At 51.0% G+C, this 21,762-nt stretch overlaps 1 protein-coding gene, 12 non-coding genes and 12 pseudogenes across 13 annotated transcripts in view; all 25 read left to right on the forward strand.

The window, feature by feature from the left end:
• The window catches only part of LOC138242514 (zinc finger protein 135-like), a 446,217-nt gene that overhangs the window by 237,962 nt on the left and 186,493 nt on the right, over nucleotides 1–21,762 (forward strand). The window lies entirely within an intron of this gene.
• Nucleotides 6,219–6,337, forward strand: LOC138218736 (5S ribosomal RNA; annotated as a pseudogene).
• On the forward strand, nucleotides 6,875–6,993 carry LOC138217888 (5S ribosomal RNA; annotated as a pseudogene).
• Nucleotides 7,531–7,649, forward strand: LOC138217633 (5S ribosomal RNA). The gene has a single exon (XR_011181345.1). It is a non-coding gene; the product is annotated as a 5S ribosomal RNA (ribosomal RNA).
• LOC138218777 (5S ribosomal RNA) lies at nucleotides 8,187–8,304 on the forward strand (annotated as a pseudogene).
• On the forward strand, nucleotides 8,842–8,960 carry LOC138217363 (5S ribosomal RNA). Its single transcript, XR_011181075.1, has one exon. It is a non-coding gene; the product is annotated as a 5S ribosomal RNA (ribosomal RNA).
• On the forward strand, nucleotides 9,498–9,616 carry LOC138218737 (5S ribosomal RNA; annotated as a pseudogene).
• LOC138217890 (5S ribosomal RNA) lies at nucleotides 10,154–10,272 on the forward strand (annotated as a pseudogene).
• On the forward strand, nucleotides 10,810–10,928 carry LOC138217927 (5S ribosomal RNA; annotated as a pseudogene).
• LOC138244011 (5S ribosomal RNA) lies at nucleotides 11,466–11,584 on the forward strand. The gene has a single exon (XR_011192625.1). It is a non-coding gene; the product is annotated as a 5S ribosomal RNA (ribosomal RNA).
• On the forward strand, nucleotides 12,122–12,240 carry LOC138244012 (5S ribosomal RNA). The gene has a single exon (XR_011192626.1). It is a non-coding gene; the product is annotated as a 5S ribosomal RNA (ribosomal RNA).
• Nucleotides 12,778–12,896, forward strand: LOC138218025 (5S ribosomal RNA; annotated as a pseudogene).
• LOC138217928 (5S ribosomal RNA) lies at nucleotides 13,434–13,552 on the forward strand (annotated as a pseudogene).
• LOC138218395 (5S ribosomal RNA) lies at nucleotides 14,090–14,208 on the forward strand (annotated as a pseudogene).
• On the forward strand, nucleotides 14,746–14,864 carry LOC138217929 (5S ribosomal RNA; annotated as a pseudogene).
• LOC138218289 (5S ribosomal RNA) lies at nucleotides 15,402–15,520 on the forward strand (annotated as a pseudogene).
• LOC138244013 (5S ribosomal RNA) lies at nucleotides 16,058–16,176 on the forward strand. Its single transcript, XR_011192627.1, has one exon. It is a non-coding gene; the product is annotated as a 5S ribosomal RNA (ribosomal RNA).
• On the forward strand, nucleotides 16,714–16,832 carry LOC138244014 (5S ribosomal RNA). Its single transcript, XR_011192628.1, has one exon. It is a non-coding gene; the product is annotated as a 5S ribosomal RNA (ribosomal RNA).
• LOC138245064 (5S ribosomal RNA) lies at nucleotides 17,370–17,488 on the forward strand. Its single transcript, XR_011193680.1, has one exon. It is a non-coding gene; the product is annotated as a 5S ribosomal RNA (ribosomal RNA).
• Nucleotides 18,026–18,144, forward strand: LOC138244015 (5S ribosomal RNA). Its single transcript, XR_011192629.1, has one exon. It is a non-coding gene; the product is annotated as a 5S ribosomal RNA (ribosomal RNA).
• Nucleotides 18,682–18,800, forward strand: LOC138245065 (5S ribosomal RNA). The gene has a single exon (XR_011193681.1). It is a non-coding gene; the product is annotated as a 5S ribosomal RNA (ribosomal RNA).
• Nucleotides 19,338–19,456, forward strand: LOC138216328 (5S ribosomal RNA). The gene has a single exon (XR_011180039.1). It is a non-coding gene; the product is annotated as a 5S ribosomal RNA (ribosomal RNA).
• On the forward strand, nucleotides 19,990–20,108 carry LOC138244016 (5S ribosomal RNA). Its single transcript, XR_011192630.1, has one exon. It is a non-coding gene; the product is annotated as a 5S ribosomal RNA (ribosomal RNA).
• LOC138218712 (5S ribosomal RNA) lies at nucleotides 20,646–20,764 on the forward strand. The gene has a single exon (XR_011181532.1). It is a non-coding gene; the product is annotated as a 5S ribosomal RNA (ribosomal RNA).
• LOC138218595 (5S ribosomal RNA) lies at nucleotides 21,306–21,424 on the forward strand (annotated as a pseudogene).

Raw genomic sequence — 21,762 nt, forward strand, 5'->3', positions numbered from 1 at the left:
ACTTCAATGCATTACAGCTCGAGAATTCAATTGTTATCCAAACCAGTTGATATCAATTTAATTCCTAAGAGTTATGTACTTGTTTGAGTATCTAATGTAGAAGTTGTAACCAAGTTCACTTTACGAAACGGTCTTAATGAATGATATACTGAACGTATTTCCTCTTGATGTGTAACTCTTTGCAACTGATTGAATATATATCTTTTGTATTCTGATAACCCTCTCGATAAGATCTGTTAGGTTTATATGCATATTCTATGTATTAATAAATGTATCCTCGTGTATTAGTACCTGTGTGTGCGCGTTGTTTGAGTTATGTCGCATGGTTGGATTCTAAAGCCATCAAAAGAATCAACTTTGTGATTTACTGCTACAATTAATAATTGTCTCAGTAAATGCCCAAACCCTACAGAACTGGTGCCTTCAGAGAGCCACTATGATTACATATTTGGCGTCCCTGAACCACTTTTCTCTACATTTATTTTGGCGTCCCTGGGTGGGCGTGGCAAGACTGAAATGAGTCAACCAAGCGGAATAATTCAATATAAAACGCCGCGGGTTTCATACACGACAATACAGTGTGCTGAAAGCCGAAAGAAAAAAAAGTTCCCCTTGCTCTTTAAGCAGTGCTTGATTGTTTTGTGATCTTTTGCGATCTACCGGGTTGATTGCATACTTGATCTTGTGGTTTTCTGTGGTAAAACTGTGATTTCATACTTAAAAGTAATACTCTTTAAGTTTAACGATGGTTGCTAAAAGGTCTGAATTCGAGTCGCTATTAAGCACTCTCTCTAGCAGCGACAGGTCTGACCACGATCTCTTCCATATCTCCGTCAGCGGAGAAGCTAGGAGAATAAATCTCCATTCTCTGAGAGAGCTAGCGAAGGACATAGAGAGATTTGACCCCGCAGTGTCAGAGAATAATATCGAGAGTTATATTCAAGACCTCAGGTATAACCTGCAGTACCTGCCAAACGCCACAGAACAGGAGAAAGTGTTTCTGGTTAGAAAAACTACCAGCAGAGCTGTACATGAGTGGATGGCTAGGCAGATGAAAGAAGTCTGTAATGACTTTGAGCAGCTTTGTCAAGCACTTATCGAAGAATACAGTGCGTTTATTGACCCGACCGCTGCGATAGCCGCCGCTCTTAACATTAAGCACGAGAGAGCAGAGTCCCCTCGCAAATATTACGAGAGACTTAGACGAACTTATTTTGCAGGGCGAAATGATGAGGGTTGCGAAGAGAACACACATTTCAAGGGTTTATTCATTGCGAATCTCCACCCGTCAGTCAGAAAGATGATCTTAATGCATACAGATGCACAGACCATGAAAATGACTGATATCAAGAGATTCGTGCAGAAAGCCTGGGAGTATGATGTCCAAAGTCGCTCTGAGCAAAAAGTTGCTAAAGCGACTGCGTTCGCCGTCAGAGCCAGCAGGGTTAATTCCCCCCTGCTCGAAGGAGCACAGGCTCCTGAGCTGGCTAAGCCCCGTTCCAAAGCACTCACACAGGACCGCACCCAGCGTCCTAAGTGCCATGAGAACACCGGGGGAGGGAAAGGGCTAGAAAAAGCTGAACAAAAGGATTCAGTAGCCGCCCGCCTGGCCAGGCTTGAACAAGCTTTATTAGGACAGGGACAACTGCTCCCCAAGGCTGCCGGAAGCGTGAATGAGCTGATACTCTCCACTGGAGGAGGCGGAGACCCGCCCCCTCTCCCTCCCTCAGTCTATCTGATTGAGCGGAAGAGTTCCTGCCTGGATGAGGTCAGCCACTCCCAAGCGAGTGCTGACTCCACCCCTGAAGTCACAGAGCAGGCAGTAAAACGCAGAGGAAAAGCAAGAAGCTTTTACTTCAAGGCTGCCATGGGAGATGTCTTACCCAGTGAGACACTGATTGACACTGAGGTTGAAAGGTGTTTGATGTCACACGGCAAGCTCAAACGGGTAGAAAAAGGAAAGGGCATGCGACTCAGAGAGGAACCTTTGGTGAATCACCAGAAAGGCAAGGTGTGGAAACAGGTCAAGGCTCCTAAGCCTTCTGTACAGAAGGAAAGGGGGGCCAAGAGGCAGACTGTGCTCACACAGTGCCCACCGAACACAGAAGCCTATGCGGAGATTCCTTCTGTTCCCTCTGGACAAGAAATAAAAATATTTCCTTGTTCCCCGGATATACAGGGAAGTCCTGTCCCGGCTGAGGTCCCAACAGCCTCCCTGCCACAGGAGCGCTGCTCCGAGCAGCCGCCTGATCCACCAGGTAAAGCACACACCTTTTACATCCCTAAAGAGGAGCAGATCTCCCCACCTGGCGATGAAAAGGAGCTTTCCCTGTGCACCCTGGCACCCAAGAGGGGTCAGGACCACCACCCTGCAGTGGTGGAAGGGATCCAGATGGCAGGAGAGCAGGTTGGTGATGTAGCCCTCACCCTTAGCCCTGAGAGGTCCTCTATTAGTGAGGATCTGCTTGAGCAGCTGTCACAGGGCCACCGCCAGGTGCCCCTAGTGCAACATTCACAGGTTAGACAGGAGGTCCAGCTGGACGCTGAGACTACTGCGCTGTGGACACACCTGATCCCAGATGCCGATTCCCTCTGCTTTGACCCAGGGAACCTGCAGTCAGGTAACATTATTTCTCACAACTACCAGGTAGTGAGCGAGACTGACCTGATTGTTCCTGCCTCAACGGCAGGGTTGCCAACACACCCAGTCCCCCAGAAGGGACAGGGAATGAAAGCCGAGCCGGTTTTCTTACAGCCACCAGCTCAGTCTGTCAGTCTGAGTCTGACCAACAGTGGTTCAGCCAGACTGGAGCTGGATGGTCAAGTCACCCACCTGCCAGTGCAGGACATCGCAAAGAGAGGTGTCAGAATCCCCGCCTGCACTGACATGGGCCTGGTGAGTGATAGTGAGTTCAAAGACAGTGAACTAGCTATCCCAGTGCTGGGGCAGCTCCCTGAACCCCTAGCGAGGGAAAGGGGGAGCGAGCAGGTGTCCTACACCCAAGCCCAGCGAACGATTGTAAACATGCCGATAGAAGGATTCCTCAATCAGGAAGTGTGCAGGGTGGACCTGAACAGTGAGAATGGGGTAACAATCCCAGATCACTCAGGTGCTCCAGATGACCACTCAGCTGAGGGTCAGGCATGCTCCACCGCTGCACCGCCCCCTGCAGGGTTCCTAGAGCACAGGCATGAACAAATCGAAAAAGCAGATGCCCTGGAAAAGGAGGAGCAGCATCAGCCGCTGCGTCAGATCTCCCCAGATTTCCAGGAGGTTGGTGCCCAAGATGCCACATGGCATACTGAGGAAGACACCATGTACATGCTGCGCCAGCTTAGAAAGGCAACAGTCACTCAGAAGGAGATGACTGGGATCAGCCACCCGAAAAGACTTTTGGGAGGACTGATTGCTGCCGCCACTGTTGCACGTTTGCTTTTTCTGGTAGGTTTGTGTGCTACTGGCACTCTCACCCTGACTGCCCCAAGAAGGCAGGTGTCAGAGATGCCAGAGGGTAGTGACAGACTGTATCAACAGCAGCAAAAGTTGGAAAGCTTAGGGAAAACCCTACAGGCAACTTCCTATGCAACAGGGTTAAACCTTATTCCCCAAACAGTGGACATGATTGTTGGTGTTATACAGTGGGTTTATGCTTGTGTGCAACAGGCCAGAATGTTGACACAAGACCTGTTAAGGGAGTTTAGTGCCACTGTAGCCAGTCTAACCACGGCACAAATCCCAACCCACTTGATTCCACTCTTCTCAGTAGAGGAGTGTGTGACATTAACCCCATCGCTCATAGCTCACCCAGAAGGCAATCCAAGATTGAATTCGGTTCCAAATCTTGAGATGGGTATGGCTACCAAAGCTATCCATTGGCTGTGTCTAAACGATTCACCAATGAAGGGTGTAAAGCTACTAACGAGCAGAGGAAGGTTAATGAACCCCATGAAGAGCAGGTGGGAAGTAAATGGCTGGTCAGCACACCACATTTAACTGACACTATGACTTGTGACGGGCAAGATACAGCTACCGCAATGCAGCTACCTAATCAAACAGTTTCCTTGCAAGTTCCCGAGGAGGCCATAGTACAGCATGGTAACTTAACACTGTACGGTCTGGAACCAGACAATATAAGACCAAACTTGAGGTCATGGATGCCTTCAGGTGCCACACTAAGGAATTTGATAGAAATCCAAGAAACAGTAAGCCCTGAAGAGGTACAGGTAGTTAGTTTGCTTTAATGGAACAAACCTCCAAATCACCCTAGCAGATACCCAACACAGGTGTTGTGGTTTATCGGGGGGCTGGGAACAGGAACTGTTGTTATTGTAACACTACTGCCAGGTAGCTGGATCATGACTGACAGTGTACTCTGAATGATGTACTCTCACATCAAGATGTACTCTGGGTAGCATGAATGAGTCAAAGGTAGCATGCCAAAAGAAAGGAAGTTACTTCTTCCCAAATATCTACCACAGAGGTATCAGATATTGACAGTGAACTTCCTCATGTGTAATTCCTAGACTTAGATAATGTCTCCTACCGTGTTTATACATACTCCAGATGTTATTCATCCTGTTTGTATCCAATGCTGGTTCCAGTATGAATTCTCGAGGAGTAATGTGGACATTTAAGGTTAATGTTCTAATGGCAAGGGACATCACTTAACTCTGTTTTGTTTTGAAGGCAACAATGCCTCGGGACCTCGTGGCCTTCAAAAAGGGGGGATATGTAGCGGTGAGGCTTAATAATAATGCAGAATTAAGTGTTTCTGAGCTTTCCCAAATTAGGCCTCATTTCTCTGTTCATCTCTGTGGTGCAGCCACAGAGAAACCATTCATGCAAGGTGATTTAAGGTCCAAGGACAGCTCCCAAAGGGGGATGCACTTAGCTAAGCCTGGCTATCATGATCAATGGTCATCCATTGGTGCCTATCTGTCTAGGGAGTGCGAGTTGGACATCTGGATTGCATTCCTAGGTGTCAGGACTAAGTGACTCATATCTCACCTTGATCAACCAATCAGGGACTGGTAGGGCCGAGTAACCCACGTGGGACTCTGATGCCCATGGAACTTTCAGCCAATCAATGAGCTGAAGTTCCTCCAGGTAAAAACAGGCAACACAGAGAGCCTGTGAGATTCAGATTCAACAAGATTCAGACAAGATTCTAAAGGGCAGGACGGCCCAGGAGCAGAGGGCTCCCAAGGGCAGGACATTCTCGCAGCGCGCCTCCTGACCATCCTGAGACTCAGCCCGGACAACCACGGAACGGCCAGTGTGTCCGAGTGCCAGAACTTTCCTTTGTTCTAAGAGTCTAGAGTGGAGGTTGCCAGAGAGTAACCAGCAGCAGGCCTCCTGAACAGGTCGCAACTGTGGAAAGCTGAATCACTATTCAGAACTAGCTCTTCATCATAAACGAACTGGTCCTCTTCCTGACTTGCTGGGACCCACAGTCATCTTTTCTCCTGTGCACAAACTTTGCTAGTTAATGCCAACAGTGAGCATCAGCAGCGCACCGTCGCAAGCCGCACATCACAGCCTGGCACGGAGCCAGAGAGCGCGGATTGGACAGCAACAGCCTGCAACTGTTTCTTTGTGCCCGCAGGAGATCTGAATCCCCAAAGATTGGATGAGTATTCAACTTCAATGCATTACAGCTCGAGAATTCAATTGTTATCCAAACCAGTTGATATCAATTTAATTCCTAAGAGTTATGTACTTGTTTGAGTATCTAATGTAGAAGTTGTAACCAAGTTCACTTTACGAAACGGTCTTAATGAATGATATACTGAACGTATTTCCTCTTGATGTGTAACTCTTTGCAACTGATTGAATATATATCTTTTGTATTCTGATAACCCTCTCGATAAGATCTGTTAGGTTTATATGCATATTCTATGTATTAATAAATGTATCCTCGTGTATTAGTACCTGTGTGTGCGCGTTGTTTGAGTTATGTCGCATGGTTGGATTCTAAAGCCATCAAAAGAATCAACTTTGTGATTTACTGCTACAATTAATAATTGTCTCAGTAAATGCCCAAACCCTACAGAACTGGTGCCTTCAGAGAGCCACTATGATTACATATTTGGCGTCCCTGAACCACTTTTCTCTACAGTGGGAAGAAGAGAAAAACGCAAGGGAAAAAAAGCAGCGTCGTAAAAGAGGTGACGGAGCTGTCCTCTTAATAAGAAGGGTGCCAGCGAGCCTTGCTCTCTCTTACGGCCACAACCCCTTGAGCACGCCTGATCTCGTCTGATCTCGGAAGCTAAACAGGGATGGGCCTTGTTAGTACTTGGATGGGAGACCGCCTGGGAATACCAGGTGCTGTAAGCTTTTAAGCGCAGGAGGCGCCCTATCCCCGCTCGCTCGCTCATTCCCCTGTTCACACGTGCAGTGCGGCTTGTCCGTCTGTTTATTTGTCAGCTTTGGCGAGACGCGGGTGCTTGTGTATTAGCGTGAGCGTTTTTTATTCTGATCATGAACAGTTTTACAAGTCCGCAAAGGATCGAGGAAAGGTTTATCGCCAGCTGAAAAGAGACACAGCGCTTCGGCTGTGGAGACTTGTTCGGCTGGCGTTCGGAGAGTCGCGTTTTTCAGAATTGTATTGAGATCGTTTTCCACAGAGCTCAGATGTCAAAGCACAGCAGCAGCTCTCCACAGCGATCCTCTATAGCGCCCTTTCTCCCGCAGCTCCGTCCTCATTGGAAGGAAGCAAGAGTGAAAGGCTGAAGTGAAATAGAGCGGGGACGAAGGCAGTGAAGAGAGAGAACGTGGGAAGAAGAGAAAAACGCAAGGGAAAAAAAGCAGCGTCGTAAAAGAGGTGACGGAGCTGTCCTCTCAATAAGAAGGGTGCCAGCGAGCCTTGCTCTCGCTTACGGCCACATCCCCTTGAGCACGCCTGATCTCGTCTGATCTCGGAAGCTAAACAGGGATGGGCCTGGTTAGTACTTGGATGGGAGACCGCCTGGGAATACCAGGTGCTGAAAGCTTTTAAGCGCAGGAGGCGCCCTATCCCCGCTCGCTCGCTCATTCCCCTGTTCACACGTGCAGTGCGGCTTGTCCGTCTGTTTATTTGTCAGCTTTGGCGAGACACGGGTGCTTGTGTATTAGCGTGAGCGTTTTTTATTCTGATCAGGAACAGTTTTAAAAGTCCGCAAAGGATCGAAGAAAGGTTTATCGCCAGCTGAAAAGAGACACAGCGCTTCGGCTGTGGAGACTTGTTCGGCTGGCGTTCGGAGAGTCGCGTTTTTCAGAATTGTATTGAGATCGTTTTCCACAGAACTCAGATGTCAAAGCACAGCAGCAGCTCTCCACAGCGATCCTCTATAGCGCCCTTTCTCCCGCAGCTCCGTCCTCATTGGAAGGAAGCAAGAGTGAAAGGCTGAAGTGAAATAGAGCGGGGACGAAGGCAGTGAAGAGAGAGAACGTGGGAAGAAGAGAAAAACGCAAGGGAAAAAAAGCAGCGTCGTAAAAGAGGTGACGGAGCTGTCCTCTCAATAAGAAGGGTGCCAGCGAGCCTTGCTCTCGCTTACGGCCACACCCCCTTGAGCACGCCTGATTTCGTCTGATCTCGGAAGCTAAACAGGGATGGGTCTGGTTAGTACTTGGATGGGAGACCGCCTGGGAATACCAGGTGCTGTAAGCTTTTAAGCGCAGGAGGCGCCCTATCCCCGCTCGCTCGCTCATTCCCCTGTTCACACGTGCAGTGCGGCTTGTCCGTCTGTTTATTTGTCAGCGTTGGCGAGACGCGGGTGCTTGTGTATTAGCGTGAGCGTTTTTTATTCTGATCATGAACAGTTTAACAAGTCCGCAAAGGATCGAGGAAAGGTTTATCGCCAGCTGAAAAGAGACACAGCGCTTCGGCTGTGGAGACTTGTTCGGCTGGCGTTCGGAGGGTCGCGTTTTTCAGAATTGTATTGAGATCGTTTTCCACAGAGCTCAGATGTCAAAGCACAGCAGCAGCTCTCCACAGCGATCCTCTATAGCGCCCTTTCTCCCGCAGCTCCGTCCTCATTGGAAGGAAGCAAGAGTGAAAGGCTGAAGTGAAATAGAGCGGGGACGAAGGCAGTGAAGAGAGAGAACGTGGGAAGAAGAGAAAAACGCAAGGGAAAAAGAGCAGCGTCGTAAAAGAGGTGACGGAGCTGTCCTCTCAATAAGAAGGGTGCCAGCGAGCCTTGCTCTCGCTTACGGCCACAACCCCTTGAGCACGCCTGATCTCGTCTGATCTCGGAAGCTAAACAGGGATGGCCCTGGTAGTACTTGGATGGGAGACCGCCTGGGAATACCAGGTGCTGTAAGCTTTTAAGCGCAGGAGGCGCCCTATCCCCGCTCGCTCGCTCATTCCCCTGTTCACACGTGCAGTGCGGCTTGTCCGTCTGTTTATTTGTCAGCTTTGGCGAGACACGGGTGCTTGTGTATTAGCGTGAGCGTTTTTTATTCTGATCAGGAACAGTTTAACAAGTCCGCAAAGGATCGAGGAAAGGTTTATCGCCAGCTGAAAAGAGACACAGCGCTTCGGCTGTGGAGACTTGTTCGGCTGGCGTTCGGAGAGTCGCGTTTTTCAGAATTGTATTGAGATCATTTTCAACAGAGCTCAGATGTCAAAGCACAGCAGCAGCTCTCCACAGCGATCCTCTATAGCGCCCTTTCTCCCGCAGCTCCGTCCTCATTGGAAGGAAGCAAGAGTGAAAGGCTGAAGTGAAATAGAGCGGGGATGAAGGCAGTGAAGAGAGAGAACGTGGGAAGAAGAGAAAAACGCAAGGGAAAAAAAGCAGCGTTGTAAAAGAGGTGATGGAGCTGTCCTCTCAATAAGAAGGGTGCCAGCGAGCCTTGCTCTTGCTTTCGGCCACACCCCCTTGAGCACGCCTGATCTCGTCTGATCTCGGAAGCTAAATAGGGATGGGCCTGGTTAGTACTTGGATGGGAGACCGCCTGGGAATACCAGGTGCTGTAAGCCTTTAAGCGCAGGAGGCGCCCTATCCCCGATCGCTCGCTCATTCCCCTGTTCACACGTGCAGTGCGGCTTGTCCGTCTGTTTATTTGTCAGCTTTGGCGAGACGCGGGTGCTTGTGTATTAGCGTGAGCGTTTTTTATTCTGATCAGGAACAGTTTTACAAGTCCGCAAGAGATCGAAGAAAGGTTTATCGCCAGCTGAAAAGAGACACAGCGCTTCGGCTGTGGAGACTTGTTCGGCTGGCGTTCGGAGGGTCGCGTTTTTCAGAATTGTATTGAGATCGTTTTCCACAGAGCTCAGATGTCAAAGCACAGCAGCAGCTCTCCACAGCGATCCTCTATAGCCCCCTTTCTCCCGCAGCTCCGTCCTCATTGGAAGGAAGCAAGAGTGAAAGGCTGAAGTGATATAGAGCGGGGACGAAGGCAGTGAAGAGAGAGAACGTGGGAAGAAGAGAAAAACGCAAGGGAAAAAAAGCAGCGTCGTAAAAGAGGTGACGGAGCTGTCCTCTTAATAAGAAGGGTGCCAGCGAGCCTTGCTCTCTCTTACGGCCACAACCCCTTGAGCACGCCTGATCTCGTCTGATCTCGGAAGCTAAACAGGGATGGGCCTTGTTAGTACTTGGATGGGAGACCGCCTGGGAATACCAGGTGCTGTAAGCTTTTAAGCGCAGGAGGCGCCCTATCCCCGCTCGCTCGCTCATTCCCCTGTTCACACGTGCAGTGCGGCTTGTCCGTCTGTTTATTTGTCAGCTTTGGCGAGACGCGGGTGCTTGTGTATTAGCGTGAGCGTTTTTTATTCTGATCATGAACAGTTTTACAAGTCCGCAAAGGATCGAGGAAAGGTTTATCGCCAGCTGAAAAGAGACACAGCGCTTCGGCTGTGGAGACTTGTTCGGCTGGCGTTCGGAGAGTCGCGTTTTTCAGAATTGTATTGAGATCGTTTTCCACAGAGCTCAGATGTCAAAGCACAGCAGCAGCTCTCCACAGCGATCCTCTATAGCGCCCTTTCTCCCGCAGCTCCGTCCTCATTGGAAGGAAGCAAGAGTGAAAGGCTGAAGTGAAATAGAGCGGGGACGAAGGCAGTGAAGAGAGAGAACGTGGGAAGAAGAGAAAAACGCAAGGGAAAAAAAGCAGCGTCGTAAAAGAGGTGACGGAGCTGTCCTCTCAATAAGAAGGGTGCCAGCGAGCCTTGCTCTCGCTTACGGCCACATCCCCTTGAGCACGCCTGATCTCGTCTGATCTCGGAAGCTAAACAGGGATGGGCCTGGTTAGTACTTGGATGGGAGACCGCCTGGGAATACCAGGTGCTGAAAGCTTTTAAGCGCAGGAGGCGCCCTATCCCCGCTCGCTCGCTCATTCCCCTGTTCACACGTGCAGTGCGGCTTGTCCGTCTGTTTATTTGTCAGCTTTGGCGAGACACGGGTGCTTGTGTATTAGCGTGAGCGTTTTTTATTCTGATCAGGAACAGTTTAACAAGTCCGCAAAGGATCGAGGAAAGGTTTATCGCCAGCTGAAAAGAGACACAGCGCTTCGGCTGTGGAGACTTGTTCGGCTGGCGTTCGGAGAGTCGCGTTTTTCAGAATTGTATTGAGATCGTTTTCAACAGAGCTCAGATGTCAAAGCACAGCAGCAGCTCTCCACAGCGATCCTCTATAGCGCCCTTTCTCCCGCAGCTCCGTCCTCATTGGAAGGAAGCAAGAGTGAAAGGCTGAAGTGAAATAGAGCGGGGACGAAGGCAGTGAAGAGAGAGAACGTGGGAAGAAGAGAAAAACGCAAGGGAAAAAAAGCAGCGTCGTAAAAGAGGTGACGGAGCTGTCCTCTCAATAAGAAGGGTGCCAGCGAGCCTTGCTCTCGCTTACGGCCACACCCCCTTGAGCACGCCTGATCTCGTCTGATCTCGGAAGCTAAACAGGGATGGGCCTGGTTAGTACGTGGAGGGGAGACCACCTGGGAATACCAGGTGCTGTAAGCTTTTAAGCGCAGGAGGCGCCCTATCCCCGCTCGCTCGCTCATTCCCCTGTTCACACGTGCAGTGCGGCTTGTCCGTCTGTTTATTTGTCAGCTTTGGCAAGACACGGGTGCTTGTGTATTAGCGTGAGCGTTTTTTATTCTGATCATGAACAGTTTAACAAGTCCGCAAAGGATCGAGGAAAGGTTTATCGCCAGCTGAAAAGAGACACAGCGCTTCGGCTGTGGAGACTTGTTCGGCTGGCGTTCGGAGAGTCGCGTTTTTCAGAATTGTATTGAGATCGTTTTCCACAGAGCTCAGATGTCAAAGCACAGCAGCAGCTCTCCACAGCGATCCTCTATAGCGCCCTTTCTCCCGCAGCTCCGTCCTCATTGGAAGGAAGCAAGAGTGAAAGGCTGAAGTGAAATAGAGCGGGGACGAAGGCAGTGAAGAGAGAGAACGTGGGAAGAAGAGAAAAACGCAAGAGAAAAAAAGCAGCGTCGTAAAAGAGGTGACGGAGCTGTCCTCTCAATAAGAAGGGTGCCAGCGAACCTTGCTCTCGCTTACGGCCACACCCCCTTGAGCACGCCTGATCTCGTCTGATCTCGGAAGCTAAACAGGGATGGGCCTGGTTAGTACTTGGATGGGAGACCGCCTGGGAATACCAGGTGCTGTAAGCTTTTAAGCGCAGGAGGCACCCTATCCCCGCTCCCTCGCTCATTCCCCTGTTCACACGTGCAGTGTGGCTTGTCCGTCTGTTTATTTGTCAGCTTTGGCGAGACACGGGTGCTTGTGTATTAGCGTGAGCGTTTTTTATTCTGATCAGGAACAGTTTTACAAGTCCGCAAAGGATCGAGGAAAGGTTTATCGCCAGCTGAAAAGAGACACAGCGCTTCGGCTGTGGAGACTTGTTCGGCTGGCGTTCGGAGAGTCGCGTTTTTCAGAATTGTATTGAGATCGTTTTCCACAGAGCTCAGATGTCAAAGCACAGCAGCAGCTCTCCACAGCGATCCTCTATAGCGCCCTTTCTCCCGCAGCTCCGTCCTCATTGGAAGGAAGCAAGAGTGAAAGGCTGAAGTGAAATAGAGCGGGGACGAAGGCAGTGAAGAGAGAGAACGTGGGAAGAAGAGAAAAACGCAAGAGAAAAAAAGCAGCGTCGTAAAAGAGGTGACGGAGCTGTCCTCTCAATAAGAAGGGTGCCAGCGAACCTTGCTCTCGCTTACGGCCACACCCCCTTGAGCACGCCTGATCTCGTCTGATCTCGGAAGCTAAACAGGGATGGGCCTGGTTAGTACTTGGATGGGAGACCGCCTGGGAATACCAGGTGCTGTAAGCTTTTAAGCGCAGGAGGCACCCTATCCCCGCTCCCTCGCTCATTCCCCTGTTCACACGTGCAGTGTGGCTTGTCCGTCTGTTTATTTGTCAGCTTTGGCGAGACACGGGTGCTTGTGTATTAGCGTGAGCGTTTTTTATTCTGATCAGGAACAGTTTTACAAGTCCGCAAAGGATCGAGGAAAGGTTTATCGCCAGCTGAAAAGAGACACAGCGCTTCGGCTGTGGAGACTTGTTCGGCTGGCGTTCGGAGAGTCGCGTTTTTCAGAATTGTATTGAGATCGTTTTCCACAGAGCTCAGATGTCAAAGCACAGCAGCAGCTCTCCACAGCGATCCTCTATAGCGCCCTTTCTCCCGCAGCTCCGTCCTCATTGGAAGGAAGCAAGAGTGAAAGGCTGAAGTGAAATAGAGCGGGGACGAAGGCAGTGAAGAGAGAGAACGTGGGAAGAAGAGAAAAACGCAAGGGAAAAAAAGCAGCGTCGTAAAAGAGGTGACGGAGCTGTCCTCTCAATAAGAAGGGTGCCAGCGAGCCTTGCTCTCGCTTACGGCCACACCCCCTTGAGCACGCCTGATCTCGTCTGATCTTGGAAGCTAAACAGGGATGGGCCTGGTTAGTACTTGGATGGGAGACCGCCTGGGAATACCAGGTGCTGAAAGCTTTTAAGCGCAGGAGGCGCCCTATCCCCGCTCGCTCGCTCATTCCCCTGTTCACACGTGCAGTGCGGCTTGTCCGTCTGTTTATTTCTCAGCTTTGGCGAGACACGGGTGCTTGTGTATTAGCGTGAGCGTTTTTTATTCTGATCAGGAACAGTTTAACAAGTCCGCAAAGGATCGAGGAAAGGTTTATCGCCAGCTGAAAAGAGACACAGCGCTTCGGCTGTGGAGACTTGTTCGGCTGGCGTTCGGAGAGTCGCGTTTTTCAGAATTGTATTGAGATCGTTTTCAACAGAGCTCAGATGTCAAAGCACAGCAGCAGCTCTCCACAGCGATCCTCTATAGCGCCCTTTCTCCGGCAGCTCCGTCCTCATTGGAAGGAAGCAAGAGTGAAAGGCTGAAGTGAAATAGAGCGGGGACGAAGGCAGTGAAGAGAGAGAACGTGGGAAGAAGAGAAAAACGCAAGGGAAAAAAAGCAGCGTCGTAAAAGAGGTGACGGAGCTGTCCTCTCAATAAGAAGGGTGCCAGCGAGCCTTGCTCTCGCTTACGGCCACACCCCCTTGAGCACGCCTGATCTCGTCTGATCTCGGAAGCTAAACAGGGATGGGCCTGGTTAGTACGTGGAGGGGAGACCACCTGGGAATACCAGGTGCTGTAAGCTTTTAAGCGCAGGAGGCGCCCTATCCCCGCTCGCTCGCTCATTCCCCTGTTCACACGTGCAGTGCGGCTTGTCCGTCTGTTTATTTGTCAGCTTTGGCAAGACACGGGTGCTTGTGTATTAGCGTGAGCGTTTTTTATTCTGATCATGAACAGTTTAACAAGTCCGCAAAGGATCGAGGAAAGGTTTATCGCCAGCTGAAAAGAGACACAGCGCTTCGGCTGTGGAGACTTGTTCGGCTGGCGTTCGGAGAGTCGCGTTTTTCAGAATTGTATTGAGATCGTTTTCCACAGAGCTCAGATGTCAAAGCACAGCAGCAGCTCTCCACAGCGATCCTCTATAGCGCCCTTTCTCCCGCAGCTCCGTCCTCATTGGAAGGAAGCAAGAGTGAAAGGCTGAAGTGAAATAGAGCGGGGACGAAGGCAGTGAAGAGAGAGAACGTGGGAAGAAGAGAAAAACGCAAGGGAAAAAAAGCAGCGTCGTAAAAGAGGTGACGGAGCTGTCCTCTCAATAAGAAGGGTGCCAGCGAGCCTTGCTCTCGCTTACGGCCACACCCCCTTGAGCATGCCTGATCTCGTCTGATCTTGGAAGCTAAACAGGGATGGGCCTGGTTAGTACTTGGATGGGAGACCGCCTGGGAATACCAGGTGCTGAAAGCTTTTAAGCGCAGGAGGCGCCCTATCCCCGCTCGCTCGCTCATTCCCCTGTTCACACGTGCAGTGCGGCTTGTCCGTCTGTTTATTTCTCAGCTTTGGCGAGACACGGGTGCTTGTGTATTAGCGTGAGCGTTTTTTATTCTGATCAGGAACAGTTTAACAAGTCCGCAAAGGATCGAGGAAAGGTTTATCGCCAGCTGAAAAGAGACACAGCGCTTCGGCTGTGGAGACTTGTTCGGCTGGCGTTCGGAGAGTCGCGTTTTTCAGAATTGTATTGAGATCGTTTTCAACAGAGCTCAGATGTCAAAGCACAGCAGCAGCTCTCCACAGCGATCCTCTATAGCGCCCTTTCTCCGGCAGCTCCGTCCTCATTGGAAGGAAGCAAGAGTGAAAGGCTGAAGTGAAATAGAGCGGGGACGAAGGCAGTGAAGAGAGAGAACGTGGGAAGAAGAGAAAAACGCAAGGGAAAAAAAGCAGCGTCGTAAAAGAGGTGACGGAGCTGTCCTCTCAATAAGAAGGGTGCCAGCGAGCCTTGCTCTCGCTTACGGCCACACCCCCTTGAGCACGCCTGATCTCGTCTGATCTCGGAAGCTAAACAGGGATGGGCCTGGTTAGTACGTGGAGGGGAGACCACCTGGGAATACCAGGTGCTGTAAGCTTTTAAGCGCAGGAGGCGCCCTATCCCCGCTCGCTCGCTCATTCCCCTGTTCACACGTGCAGTGCGGCTTGTCCGTCTGTTTATTTGTCAGCTTTGGCAAGACACGGGTGCTTGTGTATTAGCGTGAGCGTTTTTTATTCTGATCATGAACAGTTTAACAAGTCCGCAAAGGATCGAGGAAAGGTTTATCGCCAGCTGAAAAGAGACACAGCGCTTCGGCTGTGGAGACTTGTTCGGCTGGCGTTCGGAGAGTCGCGTTTTTCAGAATTGTATTGAGATCGTTTTCCACAGAGCTCAGATGTCAAAGCACAGCAGCAGCTCTCCACAGCGATCCTCTATAGCGCCCTTTCTCCCGCAGCTCCGTCCTCATTGGAAGGAAGCAAGAGTGAAAGGCTGAAGTGAAATAGAGCGGGGACGAAGGCAGTGAAGAGAGAGAACGTGGGAAGAAGAGAAAAACGCAAGGGAAAAAAAGCAGCGTCGTAAAAGAGGTGACGGAGCTGTCCTCTCAATAAGAAGGGTGCCAGCGAGCCTTGCTCTCGCTTACGGCCACACCCCCTTGACCACGCCTGATGTCATCTGATCTTGGAAGCTAAACAGGGATGGGCCTGGTTAGTACTTGGATGGGAGACCGCCTGGGAATACCAGGTGCTGTAAGCTTTTATGCGCAGGAGGCGCCCTATCCCCGCTCGCTCGCTCATTCCCCTGTTCACACGTGCAGTGCGGCTTGTCCGTCTGTTTATTTCTCAGCTTTGGCGAGACACGGGTGCTTGTGTATTAGCGTGAGCGTTTTTTATTCTGATCAGGAACAGTTTTACAAGTCCGCAAAGGATCGAGGAAAGGTTTATCGCCAACTGAAAAGAGACACAGCGCTTCGGCTGTGGAGACTTGTTCGGCTGGCGTTCGGAGAGTTGCGTTTTTCAGAATTGTATTGAGATCGTTTTCCACAGAGCTCAGATGTCAAAGCACAGCAGCAGCTCTCCACAGCGATCCTCTATAGCGCCCTTTCTCCCGCAGCTCCGTCCTCATTGGAAGGAAGCAAGAGTGAAAGGCTGAAGTGAAATAGAGCGGGGACGAAGGCAGTGAAGAGAGAGAACGTGGGAAGAAGAGAAAAACGCAAGAGAAAAAAAGCAGCGTCGTAAAAGAGGTGACGGAGCTGTCCTCTCAATAAGAAGGGTGCCAGCGAGCCTTGCTCTCGCTTACGGCCACACCCCCTTGAGCACGCCTGATCTCGTCTGATCTCGGAAGCTAAACAGGGATGGGCCTGGTTAGTACTTGGATGGGAGACCGCCTGGGAATACCAGGTGCTGTAAGCTTTTAAGCGCAGGAGGCGCCCTATCCCCGCTCGCTCGCTCATTCCCCTGTTCACACGTGCAGTGCGGCTTGTCCGTCTGTTTATTTGTCAGCTTTGGCGAGACACGGGTGCTTGTGTATTAGCGTGAGCGTTTTTTATTCTGATCAGGAACAGTTTAACAAGTCCGCAAAGAATCGAAGAAAGGTTTATCGCCAGCTGAAAAGAGACACAGCGCATCGGCTGTGGAGACTTGTTCGGTTGGCGTTCGGAGAGTCGCGTTTTTCAGAATTGTATTGAGATCGTTTTCCACAGAGCTCAGATGTCAAAGCACAGCAGCAGCTCTCCACAGCGATCCTCTATAGCGCCCTTTCTCCCGCAGCTCCGTCCTCATTGGAAGGAAGCAAGAGTGAAAGGCTGAAGTGAAATAGAGCAGGGACGAAGGCAGTGAAGAGAGAGAACGTGGGAAGAAGAGAAAAACGCAAGGGAAAAAAAGCAGCGTCGAAAAAGAGGTGACGGAGCTGTCCTCTCAATAAGAAGGGTGCCAGCGAACCTTGCTCTCGCTTACGGCCACACCCCCTTGAGCACGCCTGATCTCGTCTGATCTCGGAAGCTAAACAGGGATGGGCCTGGTTAGTACTTGGATGGGAGACCGCCTGGGAATACCAGGTGCTGTAAGCTTTTAAGCGCAGGAGGCGCCCTATCCCCGCTCGCTCGCTCATTCCCCTGTTCACACGTGCAGTGCGGCTTGTCCGTCTCTTTATTTGTCAGCTTTGGCGAGACACGGGTGCTTGTGTATTAGCGTGAGCGTTTTTTATTCTGATCAGGAACAGTTTTACAAGTCCGCAAAGGATCGAGGAAAGGTTTATCGCCAGCTGAAAAGAGACACAGCGCTTCGGCTGTGGAGACTTGTTCGGCTGGCGTTCGGAGAGTCGCGTTTCTCAGAATTGTATTGAGATCGTTTTCCTCAGAGCTCAGATGTCAAAGCACAGCAGCAGCTCTCCACAGCGATCCTCTATAGCGCCCTTTCTCCCGCAGCTCCGTCCTCATTGGAAGGAAGCAAGAGTGAAAGGCTGAAGTGAAATAGAGCGGGGATGAAGGCAGTGAAGAGAGAGAACGTGGGAAGAAGAGAAAAACGCAAGGGAAAAAAAGAAGCGTCGTAAAAGAGGTGACGGAGATGTCCTCTCAATAAGAAGGGTGCCAGCGAGCCTTGCTCTCGTTTACGGCCACACCCCCTTGAGCACGCCTGATCTCGTCTGATCTCGGAAGCTAAACAGGGATGGGCCTGGTTAGTACTTGGATGGGAGACCGCCTGGGAATACCAGGTGCTGTAAGCTTTTTAGCGCAGGAGGCGCCCTATCCCCGCTCGCTCGCTCATTCCCCTGTTCATACGTGCAGTGCGGCTTGTCCGTCTGTTTATTTGTCAGCTTTGGCGAGACACGGGTGCTTGTGTATTAGCGTGAGCGTTTTTTATTCTGATCAGGAACAGTTTAACAAGTCCGCAAAGGATCGAGGAAAGGTTTATCGCCAGCTGAAAAGAGACACAGCGCTTCGGCTGTGGAGACTTGTTCGGCTGGCGTTCGGAGAGTCGCGTTTTTCAGAATTGTATTGAGATCGTTTTCCACAGAGCTCAGATGTCAAAGCACAGCAGCAGCTCTCCACAGCGATCCTCTATAGCGCCCTTTCTCCCGCAGCTCCGTCCTCATTGGAAGGAAGCAAGAGTGAAAGGCTGAAGTGAAATAGAGCGGGGACGAAGGCAGTGAAGAGAGAGAACGTGGGAAGAAGAGAAAAACGCAAGGGAAAAAAAGCAGCGTCGTAAAAGAGGTGACGGAGCTGTCCTCTCAATAAGAAGGGTGCCAGCGAGCCTTGCTCTCGCTTACGGCCACACCCCCTTGAGCACGCCTGATCTCGTCTGATCTCGGAAGCTAAACAGGGATGGGCCTGGTTAGTACTTGGATGGGAGACCGCCTGGGAATACCAGGTGCTGTAAGCTTTTAAGCGCAGGAGGCGCCCTATCCCCGCTCGCTCGCTCATTCCCCTGTTCACACGTGCAGTGCGGCTTGTCCGTCTCTTTATTTGTCAGCTTTGGCGAGACACGGGTGCTTGTGTATTAGCGTGAGCGTTTTTTATTCTGATCAGGAACAGTTTTACAAGTCCTCAAAGGATCGAGGAAAGGTTTATCGCCAGCTGAAAAGAGACACAGCGCTTCGGCTGTGGAGACTTGTTCGGCTGGCGTTCGGAGAGTCGCGTTTCTCAGAATTGTATTGAGATCGTTTTCCTCAGAGCTCAGATGTCAAAGCACAGCAGCAGCTCTCCACAGCGATCCTCTATAGCGCCCTTTCTCCCGCAGCTCCGTCCTCATTGGAAGGAAGCAAGAGTGAAAGGCTGAAGTGAAATAGAGCGGGGATGAAGGCAGTGAAGAGAGAGAACGTGGGAAGAAGAGAAAAACGCAAGGGAAAAAAAGCAGCGTCGTAAAAGAGGTGACGGAGATGTCCTCTCAATAAGAAGGGTGCCAGCGAGCCTTGCTCTCGTTTACGGCCACACCCCCTTGAGCACGCCTGATCTCGTCTGATCTCGGAAGCTAAACAGGGATGGGCCTGGTTAGTACTTGGATGGGAGACCGCCTGGGAATACCAGGTGCTGTAAGCTTTTTAGCGCAGGAGGCGCCCTATCCCCGCTCGCTCGCTCATTCCCCTGTTCATACGTGCAGTGCGGCTTGTCCGTCTGTTTATTTGTCAGCTTTGGCGAGACACGGGTGCTTGTGTATTAGCGTGAGCGTTTTTTATTCTGATCAGGAACAGTTTAACAAGTCCGCAAAGGATCGAGGAAAGGTTTATCGCCAGCTGAAAAGAGACACAGCGCTTCGGCTGTGGAGACTTGTTCGGCTGGCGTTCGGAGAGTCGCGTTTTTCAGAATTGTATTGAGATCGTTTTCCACAGAGCTCAGATGTCAAAGCACAGCAGCAGCTCTCCACAGCGATCCTCTATAGCGCCCTTTCTCCCGCAGCTCCGTCCTCATTGGAAGGAAGCAAGAGTGAAAGGCTGAAGTGAAATAGAGCGGGGACGAAGGCAGTGAAGAGAGAGAACGTGGGAAGAAGAGAAAAACGCAAGGGAAAAAAAGCAGCGTCGTAAAAGAGGTGACGGAGCTGTCCTCTCAATAAGAAGGGTGCCAGCGAGCCTTGCTCTCGCTTACGGCCACACCCCCTTGAGCACGCCTGATCTCGTCTGATCTCGGAAGCTAAACAGGGATGGGCCTGGTTAGTACTTGGATGGGAGACCGCCCGGGAATACCAGGTGCTGTAAGCGTTTAAGCGCAGGAGGCGCCCTATCCCCGCTCACTCATTCCCCTGTTCACACGTGCAGTGCGGCTTGTCCGTCTGTTTATTTGTCAGCTTTGGCGAGACACGGGTGCTTGTGTATTAGCGTGAGCGTTTTTTATTCTGATCAGGAACAGTTTTACAAGTCCGCAAAGGATCGAGGAAAGGTTTATCGCCAGCTGAAAAGAGACACAGCGCATCAGCTGTGGAGACTTGTTCGGCTGGCGTTCGGAGAGTCGCGTTTTTCAGAATTGTATTGAGATCGTTTTCCACAGAGCTCAGATGTCAAAGCACAGCAGCAGCTCTCCACAGCGATCCTCTATAGCGCCCTTTCTCCCGCAGCTCCGTCCTCATTGGAAGGAAGCAAGAGTGAAAGGCTGAAGTGAAATAGAGCGGGGACGAAGGCAGTGAAGAGAGAGAACGTGGGAAGAAGAGAAAAACGCAAGGGAAAAAAAGCAGCGTCGTAAAAGAGGTGACGGAGCTGTCCTCTCAATAAGAAGGGTGCCAGCGAGCCTTGCTCTCGCTTACGGCCACACCCCCTTGAGCACGCCTGATCTCGTCTGATCTCGGAAGCTAAACAGGGATGGGCCTGGTTAGTACTTGGATGGGAGACCGCCTGGGAATACCAGGTGCTGTAAGCTTTTAAGCGCAGGAGGCGCCCTATCCCCGCTCGCTCGCTCATTCCCCTGTTCACACGTGCAGTGCGGCTTGTCCGTCTGTTTATTTGTCAGCTTTGGCGAGACACGGGTGCTTGTGTATTAGCGTGAGCGTTTTTTATTCTGATCAGGAACAGTTTTACAAGTCCGCAAAGGATCGAGGAAAGGTTTATCGCCAGCTGAAAAGAGACACAGCGCTTCGGCTGTGGAGACTTGTTCGGCTGGCGTTCGGAGAGTCGCGTTTTTCAGAATTGTATTGAGATCGTTTTCCACAGAGCTCAGATGTCAAAGCACAGCAGCAGCTCTCCACAGCGATCCTCTATAGCGCCCTTTCTCCCGCAGCTCCGTCCTCATTGGAAGGAAGCAAGAGTGAAAGGCTGAAGTGAAATAGAGCGGGGACGAAGGCAGTGAAGAGAGAGAACGTGGGAAGAAGAGAAAAACGCAAGGGAAAAAAAGCAGCGTCGTAAAAGAGGTGACGGAGCTGTCCTCTCAATAAGAAGGGTGCCAGCGAGCCTTGCTCTCGCTTACGGCCACACCCCCTTGAGCACGCCTGATCTCGTCAGATCTCGGAAGCTAAACAGGGATGGGCCTGGTTAGTACTTGGATGGGAGACCGCCTGGGAATACCAGGTGCTGTAAGCTTTTAAGCGCAGGAGGCGCCCTATCCCCGCTCGCTCGCTCGCTCATTCCCCTGTTCACACGTGCAGTGCGGCTTGTCCGTCTGTTTATTTGTCAGCTTTGGCGAGACACGGGTGCTTGTGTATTAGCGTGAGCGTTTTTTATTCTGATCAGGAACAGTTTAACAAGTCCGCAAAGAATCGAGGGAAGGTTTATCGCCAGCTGAATAGAGACACAGCGCTTCGGCTGTGGAGACTTGTTCGGCTGGCGTTCGGAGAGTCGCGTTTTTCAGAATTGTATTGAGATCGTTTTCCACAGAGCTCAGATGTCAAAGCACAGCAGCAGCTCTCCACAGCGATCCTCTATAGCGCCCTTTCTCCCGCAGCTCCGTCCTCATTGGAAGGAAGCAAGAGTGAAAGGCTGAAGTGAAATAGAGCGGGGACGAAGGCAGTGAAGAGAGAGAACGTGGGAAGAAGAGAAAAACGCAAGGGAAAAAAAGCAGCGTCGTAAAAGAGGTGACGGAGCTGTCCTCTCAATAAGAAGGGTGCCAGCGAGCCTTGCTCTCGCTTACGGCCACACCCCCTTGAGCACGCCTGTTCTCTTCTGATCTCGGAAGCTAAACAGGGATGGGCCTGGTTAGTACTTGGATGGGAGACCGCCTGGGAGTACCAGGTGCTGCAAGCTTTTAAGCGCAGGAGGCGCCCTATCCCCGCTCGCTCGCTCATTCCCCTGTTCACACGTGCAGTGCGGCTTGTCCGTCTGTTTATTTGTCAGCTTTGGCGAGACACGGGTGCTTGTGTATTAGCGTGAGCGTTTTTTATTCTGATCAGGAACAGTTTTACAAGTCCGCAAAGGATCGAGGAAAGGTTTATCGCCAGCTGAAAAGAGACACAGCGCTTCGGCTGTGGAGACTTGTTCGGCTGGCGTTCGGAGAGTCGCGTTTTTCAGAATTGTATTGAGATCGTTTTCCACAGAGCTCAGATGTCAAAGCACAGCAGCAGCTCTCCACAGCGATCCTCTAT

Source organism: Lepisosteus oculatus, chromosome 14, assembly GCF_040954835.1.
Source record: "Lepisosteus oculatus isolate fLepOcu1 chromosome 14, fLepOcu1.hap2, whole genome shotgun sequence".
Taxonomy (NCBI): domain Eukaryota; kingdom Metazoa; phylum Chordata; class Actinopteri; order Semionotiformes; family Lepisosteidae; genus Lepisosteus; species Lepisosteus oculatus.